The sequence below is a fragment of the Triticum dicoccoides genome, chromosome 7A (assembly GCF_002162155.2).
Source record: "Triticum dicoccoides isolate Atlit2015 ecotype Zavitan chromosome 7A, WEW_v2.0, whole genome shotgun sequence".
NCBI lineage: Eukaryota > Viridiplantae > Streptophyta > Magnoliopsida > Poales > Poaceae > Triticum > Triticum dicoccoides.
The window spans coordinates 589,321,435-589,329,367 of NC_041392.1; the positions used below are offsets into that span (position 1 = coordinate 589,321,435).

The window sequence follows — 7,933 nt, forward strand, 5'->3', positions numbered from 1 at the left end:
CATGTGTCAGTTAGGCTGGAAATCGCTACAGATGTGTAGTATTGTGTTGTGCACATGTGTATATTTTAGAACTATATATTCTGAAAATTACAATTCTGAGTATTGCTGCAACAGGTCAATAAACATTAGCTACAGATGTGTAGTATTGTGATGTGCACATGTTTATATTTTAGAATTATATATTCTGAAAATTACAATTCCGAGTATTGATTCAACAGGTCAAAGGAAGAAGCAGGTCGAAGGAAGAAGTTTAGACTAAAGACATGGTTTGTTCTCTCCTAACCTCTCCCTCTAAGGGGATAAGAGCGGCTATAGTTTGTCCCCTCCCTTTGTCGTCAAGATAGTCTCACCAAGTTTACAAACACCTTAATTTCTTACCAACGCATACAACTCCATTTAAAATAAAATCAGGCAACCAAGTATGCAGATGGTTATGACTTCATCAGAAAGTAAGTAGGCATCACATGCACTTGCAACCTGTTTTTTACAGTTGTCAATTGATCAAGTGCCTTGGAGCTTAATTATCTAGAATGGACAGTCAAGGTAATGGCCCTGAGGGTATGGTGCGAACATATTGGCACATATGTTAATGAAGTAAGTAAAAGAATAATGTTCATATGGATTACATTTACAAATAACTTCGAAACCACAACTCTAAAATATGAATGGCTATTTTAGTTCACACCAGGTCTAGGACATAGGATGCATGTATCAGTTAGGCTGGAAATCGATACAGATGTGTAGTATTGTGATGTGCACGCGTGTATATTTTAGAACTATATATTCTGAAAATAACAATTTGGAGTATTGATGCAACAGGTCAAAGGAAGAAGCAGGTCGAAGGAAGAAGTTTAGACTAAAGTGGAGAGAAGAATTTTACAGCTGCGTGTATCCGGCTGGCTGCGACGGGCAGGGCGGGCTGTACCAGTGGGGATCTCCCGTAGGGATGCCACGCTGCGAGGGCAGGATCCTGGGCGTTCCCTGGCGTCGCTGCCCTGGCGACCTTGCTGGAAGTTCTGTGGCGTCGCTGCCCTGGCGACCTCGGGGAAGGAAGCGACGCTGCTCGCGGACGGTCTCCATGTTGGTCGGCAACAATGGCGATGACATTGGCGATGGTGCGACGGTGCGATGTCGATATAATTTTGTTTCCTTATTTTACCAGGAGATCAGCGTGGTGTGATGACGAATTAATGTTGTTTCCTTATTTACCTGGAGTACAGCGTGATTGTAGGGGGTGGATGGGGGGTGCTGGAGGTGGAGCACGGTCAGTCAAGGATATTTCCTAAGTCCACACCGTACAGGCAGCAAATGAATGATGGCTGTTAGATTTAGATGTGCGGGTATAATTGTGTGGTGTTGATTGTTCCGTGCGTTTTGTGGGACAAGTTGCCGGGTGTACTTAGCGAAGTTCTTGTTTGCTTGTTTATTAGTAGTAGAGATAGAGAAGAGTATTAGGTACTGTGGAGTCAATGCTCATCTAGATGCAAGAATTCGTTGTCCTAGTGCATTTTTGTCTTGCCCAAACCATCGGATCTGGCCCAAGCTTTCTTCATACTCTGGCACTACTTAAGTGGCCGAGATTTTAATCCTTGTTCTAATAGGTGTAGTATGTGATCTGGTTGGGGATCTGATCAGAAATCGTCTGGTTGGATCTCAAAACTTGGTTATTTCCATCACCGAAAATGTTTCTGAACTACTGGAATGTTAGCTTGAGCAAAGAACGGTGGACTTTTAAATTTCAATACTGGTAGCCTCACGTATGTCTATATATCAAGGAAACAAAGTCAAACTAGATGGATAATGTCAAAAGTGTGTTCACAATGTGAATGCACTGATTAAGTATGTCAGACATATCAAGTTTTTTTTTTTGAGAATCCGTCAGACATATCAAGTGTGTCTTACGAAATATCCCCAGTTGATTTCGTACCAGCCTTTGTTGGACATATATGCTGCAACCTGGTTGATCCTTCGTTGCAAGCAAGTCTCTGAACATTTAAGCGTTTTGTGATATTTTTACATTGCAACTTGTTATTCATTTAGTACTAAAAACATTTAACTTTTAATTGCACAGGAGCAGTCCTATATTTTCACATGGCTACAATATCAGCAGCTAGTGTTGTAGGATGGGCTCTTTCTCCTGTTATTAGAAGGATGGTTTCTTTGGTGCAGTCCTATATTTCAAGCCAGTACAGCTGGAAATCTGAGATGGTGTCTGATCTCAAGAATTTGGAGGCCAATTTAATGGATATACTTATGGTAGTTGATGCAGCTGAAAGGCAACATGTAGTGAACACAAATCAACTATTTTTATTGCACCAAATGAAAGATGCAGTCTCTGATGCAGAAAATGTCTTGGATGAGTTTGACTATATGCTTTTAAAAGAGAGGAGTGAGCAGAAAGGCCTGCTCAGACGCATAGCCTCCTCTTCTATCTCTATTGGCAAGCGCTTGGTCAATATTGACAAGTTCAGGTCAGATTTGCGGAAGGTCGTCAAAAGCTTAGAGAGAGTTAGAACTTCTGCGGGGATGTTTGTACGAGTGATGACATTGGAGAGCTATAACCCCATTCAGCCTCTTCAGTGTACCCAAGAAAGAATCACAGGATCTCTTTTGCATGAAGATGTAATTTTTGGGCGAAAAAACGAGGTTGCCGAGCTAGCAGATCAGCTGGTGAATCAGTTCGATGAATGTTCACTGAACGGTGAACACAGATTTAGGACGGAGGTTCACACTATTGTTGGTGTTGGGGGCATTGGCAAGACTACTCTAGCTCAACTTATCTATAACAATGAGCAAATAGCTGATACTTTTGACCAGAGAATGTGGGTTTGTGTTTCCAATAATTTTGACAAAACTAGAGTTATCAAAGAGATGATAGCATGCACAACTGATGGTGAGGACGTTGACCTGTCCAATTTCAATTTCAGCATGCTCCAGGAAGAACTTAAAACGAAGACTTTCTGGCAAGAGGTTTCTCTTAGTGCTGGATGATGTGTGGTATGACGAGAAATACGGAGAGCACATCAACAAAGAGATATGGATGGAATTATTAGCCCCAATTAAACAATCAGGAAGCAGGAATCGTAAGAATCTAAGGACAGGAAGCAAGATTCTAGTGACAACCCGAACAGAATTGGTTGCAAAAATTCTGGACTCTAGAAGCTCATTCTTTTTAGAGGGTCTTGGAAGAGATGATAGCTGGTTACTGTTCAGTCGATGTGCATTTGGCAGTAGAAAGCCAGAAGATTATCCAGAGTTGAACAGAATTGGAGATCAAATAGTTCAGAAACTGAAAGGCTCAGCTCTAGCAATAAAGGTTATTGGAGGGCATTTAAATGGGAAGTACAATGGTTCAGAGTGGGAGGATGTTCTGCACAAAGATGTACTCAATCCAAACGATATTTTGACAATCTTACGCTTAAGTTATGAAAGTTTGCCAGCACACCTCAAGCAGTGTTTTGCATATTGTAGTTTATTCCCGAAGGATTATCGTATTGATCCAGATAGAGTGATACGAATGTGGATAGCCCAGGGTTTTGTTCATCTAGAAGGAAATATCAGTAGAAGCTTGGAAGATATTGGCAGGGGCTATTTCAATGATTTGTTAGCTCGGTCATTTTTCCAAGTGCTCTGCCGTGGAGATCAAACATATTATGTTATGCACGATTCAATGAATGACCTGGCACTTCATGTTTCCCGGGGAGAATGTTTTAGGTTTGAGTCAGTTGACAACAACTGCATGGTGGTGTTACCTCATTATATTAGACATTTTTCAGTGTCCGCTGAACAACTGCAAAATGTTTTGTATAATGATGATCTTAGAAGATTGCGTACATTGATAGTTCTGAACAAATCTTGGTTCTGCTCCAATGTTTGTCTGAGCCATGATTTACTCACCAAGCTCAAGAGTGTGCGGGTACTTGATGTAAGCGGATGCTGCCTCCATAGTTTACCTGAAGCTATCAATGATCTGATCCACCTGCGCTATCTAGCCATCCAACACACTTATTACCCACTGCCTACGGCAATCTCCAGACTCAAACATCTACAGGCCTTGTTTGTTCAGTATCATTCATGTTATTTCTCAATGATATCTTGCTCCCACAAGAGAAAACGTCAGAATCATTCAAGGGGAAATGTAAACATTACTGGAAGTCATTTCAGTCTTCCTGAAAGCATTAGTGGACTTATCAACTTAGTGCATGTCAATGTGGAGAAGGGTCACACTGTAAATTTATCAGGTTTGCATCAACTTACTTGTATCGTGGGTTCCGGAGAATTCCGTGTTGACAAGGAGGAGCAAAGCTTGGTCCAACTAAAGGATCTAAACAACATTGGGGGAGAGCTTGCTATCAGATCGCTCGAGAATATAAAAAACAGGGAGGAAGCCGCTAAGTCTCATCTAGACTTAAAGAAGCACATATCTAAGTTGGAGCTAGAATGGGGATCATGTGATGGTGTTGATAATCTGGACAGGGGCTTCGAGGTGCTTGATGTATTAAAGCCGCACTGCAATCTTGATGAGCTAACTATCAGTGGGTACCCAGGTGTCTGTTCTCCTTCTTGGCTGGAGTCTGGTTGGCTGAGAAGATTGAAATTCATTTGTTTACGAGATTGTAAAAGATGGGAGGTACTTCCAGCTTTAGGGGATCTCCCGTTACTCAGAACTCTTGAAGTAAGGAGAATGGAAGAACTAAAAGCACTCGGTCAGGAGTTCTTTGGTCATGCTGGATTCCCTTCTTTGGAGATATTGCTTCTGGAACGCTTGCCAAAATTGGAGTGGTGTCTTCTGGACAATGATGAAGTGTTACAGAATCTCAAACATCTCTCTGTTGCTGGCTGTCCACGGCTAAGAGCATATCCCACCCATCCTCGTACACTCAGACATATAGCTGTACTTGACAAGGAAACAATCCATTTTAAGCTTCACATTGACAGTTTTGAACTATCAAGATCATTTTGTCGCCTGGTATCAAGCTCCTTCCATGTCTTGCGCTCTCATCACCTAGAGTCTATAGAAGATATGGAGATCTATGTTAACTGTTTGGTACACATGCCCACGACAGTCTTTCACAGTATGAAATCACTCAAGAAGTTGAAAGTATTTGGCATTGATAAGCAGAATACTTGCTCAGTGATTACCACCCTCTTGGGTGAGAATGCATGTCCTGTGCTTCCTTTGTCACTTAAACACCTTGCATTAGAAGAGTGCTGCCTGCAACCATCCTCTTTCTTCAAGTTATTGAATAACCTCTCATCTCTTGAAACAATATTTCTATCAAAATGTGTCTCTCTTGAGATACCGGGTGTACCGGTAAGTCTGCACCACCTGAGGATGCTGAAACGGTTGTACATTTCTCAATGTGGTTGGATATCATCCATTGACGGATCAGAATCACTGTTGTCCCTTGAAATGATGACAATATGCTATTGTTATGAGCTGAAATCTGTGCCGTATTTAGATGACATGCCATGTCTTCAGAAACTACAGTTGTGGGGGTGCCCTCAAGTTATGCGACTGTCTAAAGCAGGCCACCAGGCGGCACTGAAAGAGCTGAAAGTAAGATCTTGCGACGGGCTATCATCTCTGCGACATTTGTGTGACCTTGTTTCCCTTGTGGAGCTGTCGATTATTGATTGTTCTAATTTATTGTGGCTTCCTGATCTGGATGGTTTTTATTCGCTTCGTCGTCTCTCGATTGATCAGTGCCCCAGGCTGATGTCACTGCCACGGAGTGGTCTTCCTGTATCACTTGAAACATTTTTCCTTTCTAAATGCCATCAAGCACTGGAGGAGCAGTTTCAGCAGAAGGAAGGTCCAGATTATAATAAGTTCGCCGCCCTTCCAGGATGCAACTGGGCGGCCATTAAAGACGTTAGTTGGTAAATCTTCAGAGGTTGGCCATTAAAGAAGTGGGGTGGTAAATCTTCAGAGGTTAGCCTTTACTATCCCTAATCCAATTTCTCAGATGCTTTTCTTTGGATAAAGCCTTATTTTTTACACAAGCAAACTTTAAGAAAAATGAAAACTGTCTATTAAGTAGAAATTATGTTTTCTTTCACTTCTTATAATCATACCCACGATTATAAATCACACACGAAACGGGCGCGATCGCAGCGCTACCTTGTCATGTGGGGCGTTGCGTACAGGCGCGGGCCACGCGACCAGCAGCAACAGCCGCCGGCCACAACGGGCGAAGCGTGATCGGGGCAGGAGTCCTGATCCTTATGTTGGTTCCTAGAACAAAGGAGTAGTTTATTAGGCATAGTTTTCAGTTTGTTAGCAGCCCATGGGGCCTTTATATATCGTGTAATCAGCACTCTTTGAGGGCAAGCAATAAATCATTATCTCCTATCTCTCCCTCTGCTCCTAATCTCATCTCCCACACCATTGAGCAGTTAGGCAAAAACCCTAGCGCTCCTATCTACCGAGACTACGAGTTACGTAGTCGAGGTCCTGCTGTCTTGGGCACCAAGGTCCTTGACAACTTGGTATCAGGTTCTAGGCGTTCCTCGTCCTCTTCCGCGCTACCCCCGCCGGCCACCCCCACCTCTGCGTCCGCGCCCAGCCCACCTCCATCGCCACCATCCGCCGCCACCTCGGTTCCTTCAGCCATGACGGAACCAACCACCGCTGATTTGGCCAAGTTGATCGAGGCCTTGACTGCAACCGTGTCGTCTCTGCAGACGTCCGTGGCAGCACTGCAGAAGGAGAAGTCGGCCTCCTCGTCGGGCGCTGACGGCGGCCACGGTGGGCAGCACCACAACGATCGACCCCCGCGGTTTCAGAAGATGGATTTCCCCAAGTTCGACGGCAAGTCCGACCCTCTCGCATTCCTCAACAGATGCGAGTCCTCCTTCCATCAACAATGGATCGCCGAGGAGGAGAAAGTGTGGATGGCGTCATACAACCTCGAGGGTACTGCCCAGCTGTGGTACATGTAGGTCCAGCGCGATGAGGGCACACCGCCATGGCGCCGCTTCACCGAGCTGCTCAACCTCCGCTTCGGGCCACCCCTACGCGCTAACCCGCTGGGCGAACTGATGGCGTGCAAGCGCACGACGTCCGTCGTCGACTTCCAGGAGCGGTTTGAGGCGCTCCTTCCCCAGGCAGGCTACTTGTCGGACACACAGAAGGTTCAGATCTTCACCGCGGGCCTCCAACCACCCCTCAACCTCGACGTGGAGATCCACAACCCGCAGTCCCTCGCCGTCGCCATGAGTCTCGCCCGCAAGTTGGAGCTGCGCGACCAGTGCGCGATTGCCTCCACGCCACCGGTTCGTTTTCAGCAGAAGGGCATCCTGCCGGCGCCCGTCCCACGCCCCGCGCTACCCGCACCGGCACCACCAGCCGCACCCCAGCATGCACCCGTTCTGCCGGAAGGGCGCCCAATCAAGCGCCTATCACTGGCGGAGATGGAGGAACGTCGTCGCCTGGGCCTCTGCTTCAATTGTAATGAGAAGTTTGGCAGGGGCCACAACCGCATGTGTCAACGCATCTTTCTCCTCGACCTGGCGCCAGACGATGACGACACGGCCTCCGCCAGCGCTGATGCCTCGCCGGCCGACCCTCAGATCTCGCTCAACGCAATCGCCAGCGTACGCACGAGCGAGACAATGCAGATGCATATCACCCTTGGGGGTGTCTCCCTCCTCGCCCTGATTGACTCCGGCTCCATCCACAACTTCATCGTCGAGGAGGCGGCCGGCCACGCCACATTGCCATCCCCCACCTTCGAGAAAATGCGCGTGATGGTGGCCAACGGCGAGCGCGTTCCGTGCCAGGGCGCATACCGCGCCGTACCCTTCCGCATCGGCCGCGAGGCATTCTCGGAGGATTTCCTTGCCTTGCCGCTCGCAGGCTACGACGTTGTCCTGGGCACGCAGTGGCTTGCCACGCTTGGACCGATCTTGTGGGATTTCCGCACCCTCT

At 46.2% G+C, this 7,933-nt stretch overlaps 1 pseudogene; it reads left to right on the forward strand.

Moving 5' to 3' along the window:
* Positions 1-276: 276 nt before the first annotated feature.
* Positions 277-7,933, forward strand: part of LOC119328843 — a 24,426-nt pseudogene continuing 16,769 nt past the window's right edge.